Source organism: Pistacia vera, unplaced genomic scaffold (genome assembly GCF_008641045.1).
Source record: "Pistacia vera cultivar Batoury unplaced genomic scaffold, PisVer_v2 Contig102, whole genome shotgun sequence".
NCBI lineage: Eukaryota > Viridiplantae > Streptophyta > Magnoliopsida > Sapindales > Anacardiaceae > Pistacia > Pistacia vera.
In genome coordinates this window covers 1,099,556-1,121,723 of record NW_022195050.1, presented here as the reverse complement: position 1 = coordinate 1,121,723, position 22,168 = coordinate 1,099,556, and the positions used below count along the sequence as shown (strand labels likewise).

The 22,168-nt window shown below is 35.2% G+C and overlaps 1 pseudogene; it reads right to left on the bottom strand.

Annotated features, from left to right (window-relative positions):
- Window positions 1-6,833: 6,833 nt before the first annotated feature.
- On the bottom strand, window positions 6,834-8,322 carry LOC116121749 (annotated as a pseudogene).
- Window positions 8,323-22,168: the final 13,846 nt, after the last annotated feature.

The window sequence follows — 22,168 nt, the reverse complement described above, 5'->3', positions numbered from 1 at the left end:
ATTGCTTTCTCACAACAAGGTTGCCATCGCATTGGAAGAGGACTCTGAAAAGTGGCCAGAGGAGAAGTTGAAAAAGAAAGAGGAGATCAATGAGGAGGCGTACAATCTGATAATCATGAATATGTCCGACAGAGTCCTCAAGAAGGTAGACAAAATTGAATCACTGATTGAACTCTGGGATAAACTCAATACCTTGTATGCTTTGTAATCTGCCCCCAACCTAGCTTTTTTAAAAGGGGCTTTATTCTCTTATAAAATGGATAGTGCTAAGAGTATAGATGAAAACCTAGACGAGTTTCTGAAAATGACCTTGATCCTAAAAGGGACAGACCAAGCATTAGAAGAAACTAGTCTAGCCATGATTCTATTGAATTCCCTGACTAATGACTACCAGGTAGTCAAGAATGCCCTACAGTACTCGGGCACTGTACCAAATCTTGACTTAATAACAGTAGGACTTAGGGCCAGAGAATTAGAATTAAAAACCCAGAAATGAAATGGCACAAATCTGTTTGTTAAGAGTAGACCAGAACCTAGTCAAACTGGTAAAGGAAATCAGAATAATCAGGGGGCTAGAAATAAGAAAAAATGGAAGGGCAGCAACAAGCATAGAGGAGAGTCTAGAAAACGCTTCTTTTGTAATAAAACTAGGCACATTAAAAAGAATTGCTTTGAGTGGATTAAAAAACATAAACAAGGGAATATTGAGAATAACCTAGCCACTACTAGAAACCTAGTAGAGGAACCTGAAGTCCTTACTGTGTCAATGAATGACATTGGAGAAGAGTGGGTGCTGGACTCGGGCTGTTCATTTCACATGAGTCCTAGGAGAGATTGGTTCTAGGAATTTGAAAATGCTGACAATGAAACTATTTACATGGGAAACAATAATGCATGTAGAGTAAGAGGGATAGGCACAGTGACTCTAAGGGTTAACACTGGAAAAATGGTAAAACTAACTAGGGTTAGGTATATACCAGAACTTAAAAGAAATTTGATATCCCTTGGCACCTTAGATGAATCAGGATACTGTTATAAAGCAGAAAATGGATGCTTGAACATATATAGAGATAACAACCTGATACTGAAAGGAGAGAAAAGAAATGGTCTTTACATGCTCTGTGGGAACCATTCCCAAAACTGCTTTAATTCTATGATTATTCTGACTAACTTGTCCAATACAGAAAAGTGGCACCTTAGATTAGGCCACATCAGTCAAAGAGGCATGGACATTCTGAAGCATAAAGGGCAGTTTGGTAAGGACAAGACTATACCCCTTGAATTCTATGAGAATTGTGTTTTAGGGAAACAGCATAGAAATAGTTTCACCAAGGGGACACACCTAGCCACTAGTCCACTAGAATACATACACTCTGACCTTTGGGAACCTGGAAAAGTGAAATCTTATGGAGGGAATAATTACTTTATTTCTTTGGTGGATGACTACAGCCGCAAGGTATGGGTGTACCTACTGAAATACAAAGATCAGGCTCTAGCTAGGTTTAGGGACTGGAAAACTCTAGTAGAGAACCAAATGGGCAAAAGGGTAAAGGTTCTTAGAACAAAAAATGGGCTGGAATTCTGTAACCAAGAATTTGACAAGTTTTGTTGTGATCAAGGGGTTTTAAGACATAGGATAGTAACCTACACCCCAAAACAAAATGGAGTGGTAGAACGAATGAATATAACCCTCCTTGATAAAGTTAGGTGCTTATTAGTAACCTCCAAACTCTCCACCTCCTTTTGGGGATAAGCCCTTACCATAGCAGCATACTTGGTAAATAGGAGCCCATCTACTGCAGTAAACCTAAAAAGCCCTAAGGAAATGTGGACTAGTAGAGTTCCTACTCTAAGCCACCTAAGAGTTTTTGGGTGTGCAGCTTATGCACACACCACAGGAGGAAAATTGGAACCAAGGTCAACTAAGTGCATATTTTTTGGGTATCAAGAAGGGACAAGGGTTATAGACTTTGGGATAGAGAATCTCCGAGGGTTAGAATCATTGTGAGCAAAGATGTGATATTCAATGAGGGTGTCTTTCCTTGTAAGGAAACTAGAACTAGATCTGACCCCACTTCAAGTTCAGAGGATCCCTTCACCCATCTTGAAGTTACACCAATTGAGGTGGAGCCTCCTGCTCAAACTCAAACCAGTCAAGAAACTGAAGCTGTTACTGAACTTGGAGGAGAAACTGGACAAACTGATCCAGAACATGAGGATGAGACAGAAACAGCAAATGACACTAAGATGCAGCCTAAAAACTTGCAAGACTACCAACTTGCAAGAGACAGAACCAGAAGACAGGTAAGGGCACCCACAAGATATTCATATGCTGATCTAATATATACTGCCCTCCTTGCAGGTACTGGAGTACAAAGAATAGAACCTGAAACCTATGAGGAAGCTATGCAGTCAAAGGAAATGGATAAATGGAAGGCTGTTATGGAAGCTGAAATGAAGTCCTTAGAGGTGAACAGAACTTGGAAGCTTGTACCAAAGCCTAAGGATCAGAAACTTATACAATGCAAGTGGCTGTTCAAATTAAAGGAAGGTATCACTAGATATAAGGCTAGATTAGTAGCTAAGGATTTCACCCAAAGAGAGGGAATAGACTTCAATGAAGTCTTTTCCCCGATTGTTAAGTATAAAACCATAAGGCTCATGATGTCCATAGTAGCCCACCAGGATCTAGAGCTTAAACAATTAGATGTTACAACTGCATTCCTACATAGAGATCTTGAGGAAGAGATCTACATGAGTCAACCCTTAGGTTTCATAGATAAAAAGGCCCCCAACCATGTCTGTTTACTGTTGAAATCTTTATATGGTCTAAAGCAATCCCCTAGGCAATGGTATAAGAGATTTGACACCTTTATAGCATGTATAGGATTCACTAGGAGTAAGTATGACAGTTGTTTCTACTTTGCTGTTATGGATGAGATATCTATTTACTTACTGCTGTATGTTGATGACATGTTATTGATAAGCAAATCAAAGCCTCTGATTGTGTGTTAAAGAATAAACTGAATGCTGAATTTGAAATGAAAGACCTAGAGGATGCTAGGAAGATCTTAGGCATGCAAATTGATAGAAATATGAGCAAATGCAAACTGAAAATTCACTAGTGTTTATATCTGTATAAGTTAGTAGAAAAATTTGGAATGACAGGGACTAAAACTGTTTCCATGCCTTTAGCTAACCACTCCACATTAAGTAATGCCCAATGCCCTAATACTGATGCTGAGTTAATTAAAATGGAGACCAACCCTATGCAAATGTAATTGGGTCCTTGATGTATGCTATGATTAGTACTAGGCCTGACTTATCATTTGTGATTTCATTGCTAAGTAGATACATGTCCAATCTTGGTATGGAACACTGGACAGCCCTGAAATGGATACTCAAATATGTTAATGGCTCATTGAATGTGGGATTGGAATATTGTAAAAGATCTGCCTCACTTGAGCTAGCTAGTTTTGTAGACTCTGATTTTGCAGGTGACAGGGACACTAGGAAGTCAACCACAACATATTACTTTACCCTGGGGGTAATTGCATCAGCTGGAAGTCACAATTACAGCCTATAGTTGCACTGTCATCAACAGAGGCTGAATATGTGGTTGTAGCTGAAGTATTTAAGGAGGCAATTTGGCTCAAAGGAATCCTGAGTGAAGCAAACCTGTCTGAACTGAAGCCAACCATTTTTTCAGACATTCAAAGTGCAATACACCTGAGTAAAAATCCGGTGTACTATGAGCGAACCAAACACATAGATGTTCTCTACCACTTTGTGAGAGATCTGGTCACCAGGGAGGAGATAGCTCTCAATAAGGTTCCTACTGAGCACAATCCAACAGACATGGGTACTAAGATTGTTACACTTGCTAAGTTCAAGCATTGCTTGAACCTGCTGTCCATTCAGTAAGCAAGGGTAACAATAGAGCCATGAAGGACTCACTGAAGGCAAGCTGCTCTAGCACAGGGGGTTGTTTCAACCCATCAAGGTGGAGATTGTTGGATGATGGCTTGAAACACTGTCGTATTAGAACTTAAGTGGGACAACTTCATTTTGAACTAAACTGAGAAAACAATCCTGAGCGTTGATGAAGAGAATATCCAACGGTTGGAATTAAACCCTACAGTCAACCATATAAAAGCAGATCTGTTTTGGCATTTTTTACGCGCAGTATTATTTTGCAAAACTCTCTCTTCTTCGTTAAACACCATTTTGAGTCTTTTAGGGTTTTCAATTTGGGTTGTGTGAATCTTGTAACTTGTTGATTGAGTGACTGGATCAAGTCATTCTGGGTGTATTTGTATACACTGTTAGTAGGGATTCAAAGGGTATAATCTCTAGGGTGAGTTATGGGTTGAAGAAGGGGTATTGAGGGTTTTGTGTTGCTGTGTGTATAATCTGTAATCTTGACAGTGATTTAGTGCAGCGAGCTCATGTGTTTCCCGAGCTCAACGTGGACGTAGCTTGGTCAAAATAGAGCAAGTAAACCACGGTAAAATTCCAGTTGTTCTTGTGCGTGTGATTTGTGATTCTTGATTGTGATCTTTGTTTGGTTGATTCTTGTGTGCGTGGTTATAACAACCATCAATAAGTTGCTTATTCATTGTCATCACAATCCAATATCCAAAATAAGGCAGTTACGTAAAGTTTAATGAATTCAGGGTGTTTTTTGTCTCCCTGTATATTCTTCGATTCTATCACCGTTGCCTTCATCATCAAGGTTCAAATTAATTAACGTGTGAAATATATGCGTAGGGGAATATGATTTATTAAATTAAAAAAAAAAACATAATAAAATAATACACCAATCTGTGCTTGACCTAATACGCACCGTGGGACAATTAGAGCCTTTAGCCTTGCAATTCCACAACGCAGCTCCCTTGGCATCCTGTGCTCCACCGATGATGGAAACACATTCAAATTAAGCTTAGCCAGTTATCCGCTTGACCTAATAGATGCCAATCTGACGGAGCCACTAGAGTTCCATCAATGCGTATTATTATATATGTGCTTTTGCTGTCACTTTTGAAGGTCATGTAGCCAAGCAAATACCTTCCTTTTGGTACATAAATTGTGGTTGATTCTGTAAAACATTATAGTTTGTTCTAAGAGAAATGAAGAAATATAGCCATGATAAAATGGGTATGGGTAGAACTCACATCTCCAAAAGCTAACGCAAGGAGGACATACCACATATATACATCATAACAGTCTATTAAATTGGCGATGTAGGACAAATACAATTTCTACCATTATGCATGTATGTAATAGTAGTTTGCAGTTTTTTTATAGCGAATTTAACTAATTATGTTGGCCTTCATGGCAGATTTTTGCTCATAAGAGATTTTATTACCCCTTTGTTACTCATCAAACTTTACAGCATTGGATATACAAAATCAATTTCAATCTGCATGATAACTGATCCAGCGGCTTACTTCCAAAAGTATATCTGACTTCGGCAATATTAGATTAAGACAAACAAATTATATTAGTTATAGGGAGCTAATTAATAAACTCAAACCGATTTAGTGGTGACTAGCTTATTGTCTGGCAGGGATAGAGACAAATATCCTTTCTTCAGTTAATTATAATTAATGTTGAACACATTCATTCGATATTGGCATTTAATTTTCTCTTTTAAAGTAGGTCTGTCAATATATGAAGAGCATTTGGGCGCGGCCAAAAATCAGTCACTTAATATCATGAAGTAGAAAACAATTTATGCATAATTGTGATGAGTCTGATGACAAGCCGATTATTTGGATGATTAGCCAAATTAAAGCCGTTGTCGTGAGGTTTAATAAATTCAGGGCCTTTGTCATCTCAGTAAATTCAATTATTTACTGTTGACAAGTTGCCCTCATTATGTTGTTTTAATGAGGAGAGTCATGTTGACATGCACGACACAATTAATTTGTAAAAGAATTACTAAGATTTGGATTTGAGAACCTTGTTATGCATATATTTATGATGATATATTCAAATGCTAATTTTTAAATTATTAATTTGAAACAAAATACATACTATTTTACTGTACAAATGCTCATTACTCCTTGTATAAGGATTCCAGTTAATCAAATTAAGTGTGTAAAATTCTTGTCAATATTTTATTGTTCTTCATTACCGTGAATTAATTACTGATTAATTAATGAGGCAAATATATTTTTCCTTAGTGAGGACCATCTAAGTTGAATATATGTTTTATATATATTATATACATTGCACGTTAACAAGTAGCTTGTTAGTGACATTATGATATAAATTGCTTAAAAAAATTAACTAAACTTAAGTCAGCATGTACAACTAAATTCAACAAATCCATTTCTGCCTGACAGCTTTTTCTGGGTTCCATGGTTGGGACACAAACAGAAGCAAATTAACTTGATCCAACTATAATTATTTCTGTAAGTCTTTCCTAATCACCCTTTTATTATATATTGAGTGCGAGACTTTTTTACTTTTTATTTATCTCAACTTCACTGTTTCTAGTGTTTTCGAGTCTTATAATCTATAGATTCTATACCACATATATACCAAATTGATCAATAAGTTTGAGTTCAGAAATCTGATTTGATAGTTTGCAAGGCTACTTATGTCATTTTCATATTGCTAATAGAAAGAGTGAAAGATGACATGTAATTAACTAGTAATTAGATCTGCCCTAATCTTCCTTTCAAGGTATATTGGACATTAGATTTCAAAGACAATAAACATTATGTGTAGCATATCATTCAGTAATCAATAAATAAAGTAATTTATTAAAAAGAATAAGGTACAATGACGTTAAATTATGTACAAAATTCTTTTAAGCTATTCAGCTATATACAATTGTTGGGTTCAACTGACCCTAATTCTTTCCCAATTACATTACTACAAGATGATTGGGCAGCTTTCTTTAGATACTTTAAATTGACATTTTGTAGTCTTATTCCATTACAAGGGTATTTCTTACTGCAGTCTAATTTTATAGCCACTGGTGTAGCAGAAGTTCCTCGTATATTTAGATAGGTCACATCATTAATTTTGATACCTGAAACCTGAATAAATAAATTGAAATGAAAATTAGTTGTATTTTTTGTTTATGCATATTTTTAAAACATGGTGGATACACTAATCTTCGATTATAGTGAAAAGTTTGAGAGATTTTCTCACCTGACCAGACAATTTAAGTTATGAGGGCAGTAGTTTTGGTCAATAATAATGGGATTTTGAACATTTCGCATAACAGCATCTATGAACCGAATGCCTTGAACAAATCCATTGCTCGGTCTAGCCCATGATTTTATCCTCAACCCGTTTTGAGTACCTTGAAAGTTGTATTTTTAATTGTCACATTTTGTACTCCTCCTCGTCCATTCCTTGGCTAGCTCCCAATGCTGCAAATTAAACAAAAGGTCGGCACCCATTCTTGATGTTAATTATCATTGTATTTGTAGTAGAGAAGGTTTATTAAAAAGGTAGCTTCAAATAAATTAAAATGTATGATTGAAAAGTACCTATGCCATGACCTGGGCCACATGTAACACTTCAACCCCACAAATTCTTAGTGCCAGGGCCAATTGAGATGCAATCATCCCCAGTTTTGATGGAGGAGCTTGATCATAACATTTCGAGATAATTGGACATGAATACCATCTGTGTTGGGGCTATCTCCGCAGCTATGACTCTAACTCCTTCAACACGCACATTTTGACAACCGTTGAACACAATGTGGAACATCTGACTGTTTAGTGATAAGAGTCCATTGATTTTGTGTTGTTTGAATTAGTGAAGCTCAATGACTGCATTTCACACACCATATTTCATGAATTGAGACATCGTACAAATTAAAATGAAACTAAGAACTTGAAGCAAATTAGCGAATTTATATTTACCGTGGCTCCGTGGGACATTTAGTGCCTTTTTCCTTGCAATCCACAACGCATTTCTGGCATCCAGTGCTCCACCAATAATGGAAACACCGCTAACCCTTCAAAGCTTAGCCAGTTATCAGCTTGACCTAGTATACGGTAATCTGCCGGAGCCACTAGTGTTCCGTCAATGCGTATTGTAATATCCGATTTTTAGTCACCTTTAAATGCCATAGGCCAAGCAAATATCTTCCTTTTGGCACATATTTGTTGTTGATTCTTCGAACACGGCTGCTGCCCATGCTTTGATGAATGCTTGGGTGGAGTCTGTTACACCATTGCCTTTGGCTCCGAACTTTAACACATTATAGTTTTGTGTTGCATCTGATGCGTGTAAGTAAATAGAGAGAATGAGAAGAGACCAGTAAAGATGAGTACTAAAGAACCTGATCGCCATTTTCGCCGAATAAAGAGATGAAAGTGAAAGAGATCTGATGATAAGCTAATTAAGAAGTTGATGATGAGCTAATTAAGAAGTTGATGACGGTTATAGTTAGGATGAGTTGGTGGGAAAGAAGTAGAAACCGTTCAGCTATTTATACAGAAAAGCATAAATATTATCTACAGTTGTTTGCATTGGATAAGAAGGAATAAAGTAGATTTGAAGAAAGATTAATTGGTAAATGAAATCCGAAGAAAACAGCGCCACACTAATTCTTAGTCTATTAGAACATCTCCGATGAGAGCACTCTTCGTATGAATAAAAAGTATTTTAATTGATTTCTAAATATAAAGCATCTTTTTATATAAATAAAAAGTATTTTAATTGATTTCTAAATATAAAGAATAAATTTTTTATTCAAATCAAATACACTCTTTAAATTTTAAGAGAGAGAATATGATTTTTCAAGAAAGAAATTTAATAGAAGACATAAATCATAAATAAAATGTATAAAAACTTGTAATTTACTATTTAAAATTAGAATGGAAAGTAAAATTGGACTCTCTAAATGTGAAGAGTTAAACTCACTCTTTAATTTATATTTAATGAATAAAGAGTTTATTGGACTCTTGTTTTTATGGATAAACTCTTTATAATAAAGAGTTTGAATAATGTAAAAAGTCCTTTGGAGATGCTTTATTCTTTACATATAAATTAAAGAGTGGGTTTGACTCTCTCAAATTTCACTCTTTATCCTAATTTTAAATAATAAATTACAAGTTTTTATGTATTTTATTTATAATTTATCTCTTCTATTAAGTTTTTTTCTTGAAAAAACATATTCTCTCTCCTAAAACTTAAAGAGTCTATTGGATTTGAATAAAAATTTTATTCTTTTATTTAAAAATTAATTATAATACTCTTTATTTATATAAAATATACTATTTAAAATAAATAGCACCATTGGAGATGCTTCTACATGTATTTTCTTTTGTAATTCCTGATGCACAGCCAAGGCTAACTATTTATATTTTATTATATTTAAATGCATGCCTTTTTACTAAATTAATTAGTCAGTATAGTCAATATTTTATTATAGTGTTATGCACTCCGTACTGGATTACGTATTTAACTATAACTAATTAGTTGATGATTAATGGAGATTAAGGCCTATTCTCATTAACTTTGTATGCACGTTAACTAGTAGCTTGTTAGTGACATATATATATAGCTTCCAAATAACTTAATTCAGCCTCTATATAATAAAATTCAACACACCTATATCTATGTGACGGCTTTGTCAATTCATTACTTTCATGGTTTAGGACTTAAGTTAACGAACCTTTTATTACCATAATGATATCTTAATTAGTAACCAAAACACAAAAGGTAACATTGTTAATTGTAAGTTTTGATATAAATTAAGTTGATCGCTCTAGTTTTCAGTTGCACAAACTCAAGACCTTACCCCACATTACTAATAAATTAACTTCGTTCAATTGCAAAGTCTATAATCCTCGGTCCTTTATGCTCGTAATGGTAATTTTTACTCGTTCTATACGGAAATTATAATTTATAAAGTAATATAATAACAAGTAATGTTTAACATATGATGTAAAATGTCTAACGGATGAATTTTTGGGGAGAGTTGGGCGTCAGAAGCGCAAATGCACGGTCCAAAGGTCTTAAATGAGCATGTCAACTTAAAACAGCCATAACTTTTATCCGAGAGGAGTTACAAGGGCCGGTAAGATATCAACAGAAAGCTCGTTTCGAGCTCAACGTCATGATCAACCGGATACTCCAATTGGAGTTCGTTTTCAAGGCAAAAATTCACAGGTTTGGCGTGTTCGGGGCCGTTTAAGTTTTCTGAGTGTTTTTCCTATTTTATTTAGAGTTCTTTCTTATTTTATAATTAGTTAACAATGAGGATTTCTTCTTTTAATTAATTTTTGTATTTAATAAGGATTTTATTTCTTTATTTATTTGGAAGTCTTCTTAGGGTTGGCTGTCACCAATCTATATAAACATATTATTTGTTTCTTTGAAGATATAGAATGACATTTCAGATTTTCTTTCAAACTTTACGAATTAAATTTACGTGATTGAGACTTGTTTATCAAACCTAAAGGCATAGCCGCGTGTTAGCCTTGTTTTTAAGTTAACTCGTTGCATCAACACATCCATCCATATTGGCATTTAATTTTGTTTTTTAAAATTAGGTTTAGCGTGAAGAACTTTTGAAACTTTGACCGAAGACATTAAATAAAAGGTTAATTTGAGCTTGACCAGCAATCAGTTACTTAATATTAAGTGAAGTAGAATACAATTGATCATTGTGATGAGAAACCAATTATTTGGATGATTGGCCAAATTAAAGCCGTTGACGTGAGGTTTAATAAATTCAGGGCCTTTCTCATAATCTCTCCTAAAGGAGGAGGAGAAGTAGGAGCTAATTTGTATACAATTATATCCCACTGTTGACAAGTTGCCTTCATTATCACGGTTTCGTTAACTCTGTTGTTGTAATGAGGAGTCACGTTGGCATATGACACAATTAATTTGTAAAAGAATGTTTTATGCATATATTTATAATGATATATTCAAAAGCAACATTTTAAATTATAAATATCTACTATTGTATTTGAATTTAGGTAAGAAACAAAATACATATACATATACTATATATCTTACAGTACAAAAATGCTTATTTCTAGTACTTGTATAAGAATACTAATTAATCAAAGTGTGTAGAATTGTTGTCAATATTTTATTGTTTCTAATCCATAGCATTTACCTGAATTAATTACTGATTAATGAGGTGTTAGAGTAGGCACCTTAGAGCCAATCAATTATTGTAAAGTTGACTTTGAAATAATATTTATTTATCAATAAAAGGCATATTCTTCTATATCGTATAAATCATAGTTATATGTAATGATATATGTCCTTAGGATGGTGAAACCATGACGAGGGTATCAAGTATTTCAAATCTTGATAGTGAGAACCCTATGATCACTTATGGTGGCCATTCTAGAAATGTCCATAGCCCTAGTATTATTTTGATCAATGACACATATAATACGGTAAGGCTATCATAGTGTTGAACGACCCTGTCGAAAGACAATGACTGATCTCATTTGTCAAGGTTGTTTGCTGGCAACTTGGTGCAACACATGTATGCTTGTTATAGTCAATCACTTGAGAGGCCCACTAAAGAATTCCATATGGATGGTAACGCCTGTGTCTATGGAATAATTCGTCTAACGGATGGTGGTGCATGTGATCCTTAGACTTGAGATCACCAGAGCGCCTTGTGCACCAATTGGTGTAGTTTGATACTAGCCTAACGTAGTTCTATTCAGAGCTAACAATACAGTAGTGATTGGCTACATTGAGAAATGTATCGAGACTATGGTGGATCGACAAAGGATTCATCACTCCTTGGTACGGGAAAAGTTATCTCATTAGGTAATTCAGTAAATGTCAATGACACTAAATCGTTTGCCATAGTGGGATTGAGTTGTTGCTAAATCCAATTAAATATTCCTGTCATTTGTCCAATAACTGAATACAAACATATCGAGGATATCTGAGGTTGACACTATTTATGTACCTCAACCCCGATGAGATAACAGATGATGAAAGGATTTGATTACACAGTAACCATACCTTTGCAGGTTGCAATTTCGTTGAATCCGAATCTATCGGGTAGCCATGATGTCTTGCCAGGGGCTAATCTTGGTCTGCATGTAATGAGACGATTAATTAGAGTTAATCGCAATACTTGTCACTGTCGATGTGATGAAGAGCCTATGGGTCACACACTTAGAAGACAATTTAAGAATTAGTCTATGAGAGCGGTATTTTTTTCTTTTAGGACGAAAGGGTATTTTGGTAATCTCACAGTGCAATTAAATTTACTGAGATTGTTGCCTATGTTTAATTTTAATATCAATATTAAAATTAGTGAGATTATATTTGAATATATATTAATATGTATATTTAAATGAATTATTATTGATTAAATGTTATATATATTAATTGATTTTACTAATAATAGGGTGTTTGGTTGCAAGGGTGAGTTTGTGTTGGTGCCCATAACTATTCCTTAATGGAATAGGGTTTTAATTAGTTGCACTATATAAGTGCAACTTAAATTAAAGCAAAAGAGAATTTTACAAAAATAAAGAAAAACCCTAGCTGCCCAAAAACTCTCTCTCACGTTTTCACTCTTTAGTGCAAAAGAAAAATTCATTTTTTGTCTTGATCTTCCTTGATTCTTGAAGCCCTTGGTTATTCTAGCAAAATAATCAAGGGTTCTACAGATTGACTTCGTGTGGACAGTGTGAGTGTGTTTCTACGTTGAATCGAGTAGCAAAATCAGACCCAGAGATATTTGGAGAAGCCTCCAAATGTGCGTAAGTATTTTGGATCCTTGTATGGGTTGTTTTTTTTTTTTTTTTTTTTTTTTTTGGTTGCAGATTTGTTTTTATATGCTTTAAGTTTATGCATGCAAACAATATAATTTGTGCCTAGATTTTGGGATGTGTAAGTCATCTTTTTCATTTTAAAATGCGTTTTTCCACTACGCAAAGACGGTCACTTACTAACATGAGGCACATACATTCTGTGAGTGGTTAGGATTCACTAATGAAGAATGAAGTTAGAATGAATTTAGAGAAAGCTTCGAAGTGATTCTAGAATTTTCATTGAACTGAATTAACCACAACAGTAAGTATAAGGACTGATTTTTAACTACCCATTATACTTACAAAACGACGTCGCATAGTCCTTTTACTAACACTTTAACAAAATGACACCGCTTAGGAGAAACAGAGACATCCTACACTTTTTATATCCAACATCCCCCCTTAAGCTAAACTGGGTTCCAGTTTTAGCTTGACACAAAAACTTTGCTTTATCATTTGATTTAACATACTAATTACAACATAATGAAGTAAACAAAAATATAAAGTTAAATTATAAAACTTCCAGCATTCAATGCAGCAGCAACATTGACAAAGTTTCCAACATTTCAATATGGCAACAATGTTGACCAATTTCACCATATTTTAGATTTAGCACTTCAGCAACCAACAAGTTTAACTCATTTGTTCACTACTTTTACCATATGCCAGATTCAGTACTTTAGCATTAATCAACAAGTTTAACTTATTTGTTCACTACCTTCACCATATGCCAGATTTAGTACTTCATCATTAATCAACAAGTTTAACTCATCTGTTCACTACTTTCACCATATACCAGATTCAGCACTTCAGCAACCAACAATTTCACTATATTTCAGATTCAGCAGTTCAACAACCAACAAGTAAAGAACAGAAAACAAGCTATTTGTTCATCACCAATTTTGGGAAAACACAAATACCTTCAGTAACCATAGCAACTTTAGGACACATTAATCAATATTTCAAAGAACATTAACAATTGAGCTCATCACCAAACCAATTTTAGTTAACATAAACAACTTCAGCAACCAATTTTGATAAACACAAACACCTTTAGTAACCATAGTAGCTTTAGGACACATTAAGCAATACTTCAAAGAACATTGACAACTGAGCTCATCACTAAACCAATCTTAGTTAACACAAATAACGTCAGCAACCATAAGCTAATTGCAGAAGCTAATTTTAGTAATACCAGTCTAATGAGTAGCTTACAATACTTCCAAAAACTCAATCAGTACTCAAAATCAGCAGGTATTGTAATACTCCAGACAACAGGTAATGTAGTGCTTCAGATAGAAAAATCTTCAAGTTCTCCAAGTAGAAACTGAAACTGCAAAACTTCAAAGACATTTAAAGTAGTGAACAATTAATTATTAGGTAGCAGTGACTTTGAACAAATTATCTGTATTGTCATCTTTTGCATCAGCTGCTATTACATTCAGTTTGCTATTTAGTTCAGTAAACTGAGCTGCTGACAATGCCTTGGTCAGGATGTCAACAATCTGAAGTTTAGAGGGAACATATTGCACTTTAAGTTTCTTGGCAAGCACCTATTCTTGTATATAGTGAACATCTATTTCAATGTGTTTAGTGCAAACATGAAAGACTGGATTTGCAGCCAACACACCAGTACTTACATTCTCACACCAAATGATAGGAAATTGATCAAGTGTAATTCCTACTTCTGCAAAAAGGCTTTGTAACCAGGCAACTTCAGTGGCTCTGTGGGCTAATGCTCCATACTCTGCCTCAGTGGAGGACAATGCTACCACCTTCTACATCTTAGAGCCCCACTAGATAAGGCTAGGACCAAGATACACACGGTATCCTCCACTAGTACACCGCTTGTCTTCTGGACTGCTAGCCCAATCAGCATCAGCATAGCACTCAAGATGCAAGGTAGCTGCTAGTCTGAACAATAATCCATGATTAAGTATGCCTTTAAGGTATCGTAAAAACCTTTTACAGGCTTGTCACTGTAGAACAGTGGGTGCTTGAATAAATTGGCTAAGTCTATTTACTACAAAGCTTATGTCGGGCTTGGTAAGTGCTAAATATTGCAAAGCTCTTATAGTACTTCAGTAGAGATTAGGATTATCAAAGAGAAGATTGTCTTCAGTGGACAATTTAGTGCCTAGAGCTATAGGAGTAGCACAAGGGTGAGCTTTAGACATTTGAGTTTTGGACAGCAAGTCTGTAGCATACTTGGATTGCTTAAGATGAATTCCAGCTGATTTTCTTGTCACTTCTAACCCAAGAAAATAATGAACAGCTCCAAGTGTCTTAAGAGCAAACTAATCTTTATGATTCTTGACCAATTGATGGACAAATGCACTATCAGAACCAATAATTAAAATATCGTCCGTATATATAAGAATGTAAGTAACATGGCCTCCTTGTTTGTGGATAAACAAGCTAGTATTCGAAATGGAGTTATGGAAGCCTTTACAAACCAAAGCTTCTTTTAGCTTATTAACCAGGCTCTAGGGGCTTGCTTTAGACTATAAAGGGCTTCATGGAGTTTACACACAAAAGTGGACTTGGTGAAATCAATAAAACCAAGAGGTTGAAGCATATAAATTGTCTTATGAAGATCACCATTGAGGAAAGCATTATTTACATCGATTTGCTGAAAATCCCAATTATAAGTGGCAGCTAAGGTGAGAATAATATGAATAGTAGAAGGCTTGATAATAGGGCTGAAGGTTTCAAAGTTATCTAGCCCAGCAGTTAGTTGGAACCCCTTTGCAACTAACCTAGCTTTGTACTTTTGTAATGTCCCATCAGCATTAAATTTGGTTCTAAAGACCCATTTATTTCCCACTACATGCATATCAGATGTGAAAGGTACAAGGGACCAGGTACCATTAGCTAGCAAGGAATCAAATTCTAATTGCATAGCATGTTTCCACTCAGGTGAATTCAAAGCTGCAAAGATTGACAGTGGTTCAGGAATAGGAGAGGTACTAACTAAGCAGGCATTGTGAGCTAAGAAAATTGCTTTATCTTTGGCCATAGTTGCTGATTTTGCTCTAGTAATCATGGGATGAATGTTAGGAAAAACACCTGACTGTTCAGAAGATACAAGGGACTGCTGCTGAAACAGATCAACTTCAAGAGGGCAAGTAGAAAGTGAATGGTCTGAAGGTATAGATTGCGGAAAATGCAAGAAAGATTCTGAAATATTTTCTGATATGGAAGTAGAGGTATGAGAGGATGATATGATAGTAGGAATTTTGGAATTATCTATGGCAAATTCTGAAAATGGAAGTGAATGTATGTGAAGGTGTTATAGGCAATGAGATTAATGGTTGAAAGTGAGAAGAGGAAGCTATTGAAGTAGACATGGACACTGGTTTAGAATAATGGGATACAGTAGGCACGTTTGACTGTAGTAATAAGGATAAAGACTGAGAGTGAGTAGAAAAATCCAGTGTAGCAGTTTTAGACACATTTGGAGAACAATGAGATGGTGTGACAGATTTAGACATGTGTGTAGGACAATGAGATGCAATGAGAATATCAGACATAGACAGTGATGACAAGGACTTAGTCTGAGAACAAGATACACTAGAGAAGCTGTTAACAGGCCAAGAGAAAAAAGGAAATTTGGTTGGAGTGTTAGAGCAAACACTATCTAGAGAAGGTTCTAAAGAGACAGAAGAATTAAGAAAACCAATGGAGAAAAGAAAAACAGTCTCATCAAATTTAACACTAGGTGTAATGATTATTTTTCCTACAGAGGTTAAACATTTAAATAGTTTGTGAACTAAGCTATAACCCACAAACACACATTTAGAAAAATGGAAGTCAAATTTGTGTTTGTTAAAGACTCTCAAAAAAGGAAAACAAGCACAGCCAAACACCTTTAATGTAATATAAACTGGATTCCTATGAAACAAAACATAATAAGGGGAGGAATAATTCAAAACTGATGAGGGCATTCTGTTTATAAAAAATACAAAAGTTTCAAATGTAAGCCACCAAAAATATAAAGGCATAGATGCATGAGCAAGTAGAGTCAAGCCAGTTTCAACTATGTGTCTACGTTTTCTTTCACTACGGTCATTTTGTTAATGAACATAGGAACAAGAGTGCCTAAATTGAATGCCTTTAATGGTTAGATAGGGTGTAAGACTCTTATATTCACCTCTTTGATCAAATTGAAGACATTTTAATTTGTAATTAAACTGTCGTTCAACCAAATGATGAAATTTAATAAAGATGGATTTAACCTCAGCCTTGGTCCTAAGGGGAAATAGCTAGGTGTACCTATTGAAATCATCAAGAAATTGAACATAATATTTAAATCATTCTGATGATGCCAAGGGAGAAGGTCCCCAAATATCACTATGTACTAATTCAAGGGGTGTAGTGACTCTAGAAGTGGAAGCAGGAAAGCTGTTTTGATGCATTTTACGTAATTGACAAGCCTCATAAAAACCAATTGTAGAAATAGGTTTGGATAATGTTGAGTTAGTTGTAATCATATGATGGACAATTTTCTTAAAAACAGTTGAGTGAGGGTGGCGTAACCTTTTATGCTATATCATGGAACTATGATTATGAGTATTGGCTAAGCAAATTAATGATATATCACGACTAGGATGTGCAACTTTAGAGAATGTATGATCAAGTATGTAAGACAGCAAGCATTCAGGATTATATACAAAATATGCAATAGAAGCAACCAAGTTAGTAGTGATGGCATTAGTAACAATACACGTAGTAGCATTGCAACTAGAAATAAGTTTAACACAATTATCACAAGCACTGCACACTTTAGTTTGATTAGTAGAGCATGCAAAATCAGTAGACATTTTATCCTTGAGAGATGCAACTGAAATTGAACTATCTTGAGGACAAACAGAGTGCTTTATTGTATTACTAGTACTACATGCATCAGATTGAATATTAGAAGACTAAAAAATAGTAGACATGTGATCTTTGGAAGGTACATTTGAAACTAAACTATCTTTAGTAAAATCATAATGTTTTATTGAAGATTCAGAAGAGATTGATGCAGTGTAAGAACTATTCTTTGGTAAGGCAGGCAGATTTGAAAAACAGGAAGAGGATGAGAATTGAGAGGGAAGAGCCAACTGATACAGGCTTGCATTAAGCTCTTCTAGTAGTAAAATTGCCTTGGTGACTTTGTCCTTGACAACACAGCAATCTGAATTAAATTCCACTACAACATTATTGTCTTTGGTGAATTTGGATACACTAAGAAGATTTTTAGTTATTCTAGGAACACAAAGAACATTTTTTTAAATAAAGACATTTAGTTTGCAATTGACTAGGTAACAAAGTAAAACCAGTATGAGTGATATGTAAAAATTCACCACTTCCGACTTGAAGTTGACTAGTTACATCATAATCTTGACTAGTATGCAGCTGAGACAGATCAGAAGTTACATGATCCGTGGTCCCGGAGTCCATGTACCAGATAGGGTCTTGGGGAGTGGATGAGAAAGCTATCAAGACTGTCATATTAGGACTACCAAAGGTTAGATTTGATTACTGTGATGAAGTTGGAAAGGATGTGTTTGTCACACATGAACCAACATTGTTCATGTGAACAAAAAAAATGTACAACTTGAGTAGCAAAATATGCCTAATAGAGATCACCAGAACTCTGGGAAAAATTCTAAGATGGTTGAGCTAAAAAACCAGAACTCTGAGCTGAACTTGAATGATTGAGGCCTTTATAATTCTGAGGTGCAGCTGAAAGATTAGGACCTTGATAGCCTTGATAGCTAGGCACATGAAAGCCATTAGATCCTGGATCATGACCTTGATAATTTGAACCAGAAGAACCATTATAATTCTAAGAACCACTGTAACTCTGAACTGGACAATTGAAACCTCCATATTGATTTTGATTACCAGTCATTGTAAAACCACCATTGTAGTTAGAGTTGAAACAATGATAACATTGGATGGCTATGTGTCTTGTTTTATTACAAACTTGACATATAGGTCTTCCTTGACCATTTCCTCAACCACGACCTCTTCCAAATGTGTTATAGGAGACAGGTCTATTAGCTCCAGAACTATAACCCAATTGCTGAATAAATGAGAGTTGTGATTGAGGGAAGGGTTGTGGCTGAGGAAATTGATTAAAGTGACTAGTAAAATTCAAATGACCGGGTTGAGATAGAAGTACATAATAGGAATCATTCATCTTGTAATGACCAACTATATCAAGAGAGGGTCCAATGACTTGAGTCATATTATAGCACTTGTAGTAACAGTGTTTGGTTATATTGAGGTTTTAGCATTAACTGTGGACACAGTGTGAGCTGAGCTGTTGTGAAATTCAACAGAATTAAACTTGTCTGGACGTATTTCATAAGAATTGTGCTTCTTGCAATTACATGAAATCCTTTGGTGATTCAATGCGTGATGTAAGATTAACAACAATCGCATCATAGTCTGGCTCTAGTCCATCTAAAATATACTATAACAAATCATCATCTGAGACAATCTAACCACTGGCAGAGAGACTTTCTGCATTTCCTTTCATTTTTCTTACATAGTCAGTAATGCTAAGGTTCTCCTTAGTTGTGTTCTGAAGTAAGTTCTTTAAATGTAAAACCCTAGCTTTTGAGTCAGTAATAAACTCCTTTTCAAGAGCAAACCAAATCTCTATAAAGAATTGACACTTTGAAATTGTTCTAAACATCCCTTCCGAAATTGAAGCAAGAAGCCAACTAACTAAGAACTTGTCAATTCTTTTCCACAAAGAATAAGCTGGATTTATTTTCTCAATTACCAAACAATCACTAATTTGATCAATGTTCTTATCCTTCAAATTGTCTATTTTATAAGAAATTAGAGGAGACGGGCATGGAATCAGGCCTGTTAAGTGATCTTCCAACTCATGAGCTCCTATAACGAATAACACTTGGGAACACCAAAATCTATAGTTGTTGTTGGTGAGCTTTGGAGTGATGAAATTGCTGAAGTAGCGGAGATTGGTGAGCTGGATGAATGCTGCGCAACCTTCTCAAGATTATCAGATCGTGAACTATCATAATTTCCTACCATTTTGACGTTAGGCAATGGTGCTTTGATACCATGTGAGTGGTTAGGGTTCACGAATGAAGAATGAAGTTAGAATGAATTTAGAGAAAGCTTCGAAGTGATTCCAGAATTTCATTCAACTAAATTAATCACAACAGTAAGTACAAGGGCTGACTTTTAACTACCCATTATACTTACAAAACGACGTTCCACAGTCCTTTTACTAACACTTTAACAAAACGACACTGCTTAGGAGAAACAGAGACAACCTACACTTTTTATATCCAACACATTCTTCATTATTGACATAGCTTCAAGAAAACTTAAGTCAGCATGTGCAACTAAATTCAACAATTCCATTTCTGACGGCTTTAATTATCTCAACTTCACTGTATTTAGAGTTTTTTTAGAGTTTTATAATTTATACCACACATATACAATAGATACCAAATTGGTCAATAAGCTAAGTTTGAGTTCAAATTGTGATTTTATAGTTTGCTAAGCCTACATATTGTCATTTAAGGTGAGTTCGTTTCACGGGATTGCACTATATTAAGAGGTGGTAATGCTTTTTGTTATGCCTAAGAACCAGAGCTGGCGTAAGCATACGTCAACAGAAACCAATCTGAATTCAGAAAGGTTTTCTGCCGTCTGGATGCAGCCACGTCTTGCAAGGACAAGGGGGGTAAGGCCATTGTCAGTGAAGCAAGTGAACACCAAGCCTATGAGTGGCTGGGAATTGCCCACCTGCTGAAGCCATACATGATTTAAGGATATCTCTCGTACAAACAATCAATGGGAAACGGGTTAGGAATTGTACCACACCTGCCCGCACACAGAATCATGATTACAGGCTTGAATCCTCCAACTATAAATAGAAGGCTCTCCTCCATTTTATAGGATTGGCTCATCCACCATTTAAACACATACACTCTTTTTCCCTCTCTTCACATTTATTTTCTCTATTGTAATTCTGCTCATCGAGTATGACCTGATTGTAATCAACGATTAATATAATCATAGTGGACGTAGGATTCGTCTTAGAGTATCCAAACCACTTTAAGAATTGTTATTCGCTCCATTTCTCATTTTGCACTTCCATGTCACATGTGATTTCTAAATCCCCTTAACACTTCACACTTGCGAATAGTTGGTGTCAAAATCAAGTATCATCACTATTAAATTATTTTTCTCATGCGTTTGGCTCCAAAATAATTGTCTATTAAATTCTTGGACAACTCTGCACTAATATATAAAAAATAAACAGAGCACCACCGACAGATTTACTCTGCGTTGCACAATGAAGTTAATTTAAAATATATATTAAATTTATTTTAAAAAACCTCGAAGAATAAAAATTGGCACGTATGTCAGACAACCACTGGAGGAGGGATTTGGGTTCATTCACTTGCGACGAGTCCAACTGATCGATTGCCAATCTATCCAACAGTACAAACAAGGACTCCCTTGATGAAGTTGTTTGTCAGAAAATGATGAAAAAGATTCAGCCAATATTTTTTGGTCTTTTCCAATGAAACAGACTTGCTTGAAGACTCACTGTTATCATTGTTGGGTAGATCGACTGGCAATCTATCCAACAATGCCGACTGTGTAGCCAGATCCTCCATCAGGAACGACGTTGCTGAGTATTTTCAAAAACATTCTCCAACGTTTTCCAAGGAATAGTCATTACCTACAGCTTCCCTGTTTGCATTGTTGGATAGATTGTCCAACGATATATCTGACGACACTAATGATGTGGCTAGACTTGCTTCCAACGACGTCGTTGGCAGCTGTGGCCGGCAAGTCCGCTAGCCATTTTTATATTTTTTTTAGTTTTCAAACAATTTTAAAAAGATTTATTATAATTTATTTAAAATTTTAAATAATTAATTATATATATAGTCTTTATTGCACCAAACACGTAACAATATTAAAATTTAATTCCCTACAATCTTGTTCAATTCCCTCCAATCCCATATAAAAAAATAATAATAATAATTCAGTCCAGTGCGAAACACTCTTAAAGCCCAGTTAGTAATTGGATAGAACTTCTGTTCGCTAGGGGTGGGATAAAAAATCCGAAAACCGAACCAAACCGAAACCGAACTAAAAATTAGGTCTTTTTTTTACAAACCGGTTCGGTTTTTGGTTTGGGGATTTCAAAAAACCGGAAAACCGATTTGGTTTTCGGTTTGAAAACAAAATCAAGCCGGTTAACCGAAAACCGGTTTAACTCTAAATATAAAAGCAAAATTTTTTTGTCATCAGTCCTCATGCAGAAGCAGCCACACTTTCGTCTTTCTCTCGTTCTCTGCCTCCATTCTCCAAATCTGAAAATTTCAAAATTCAAATCA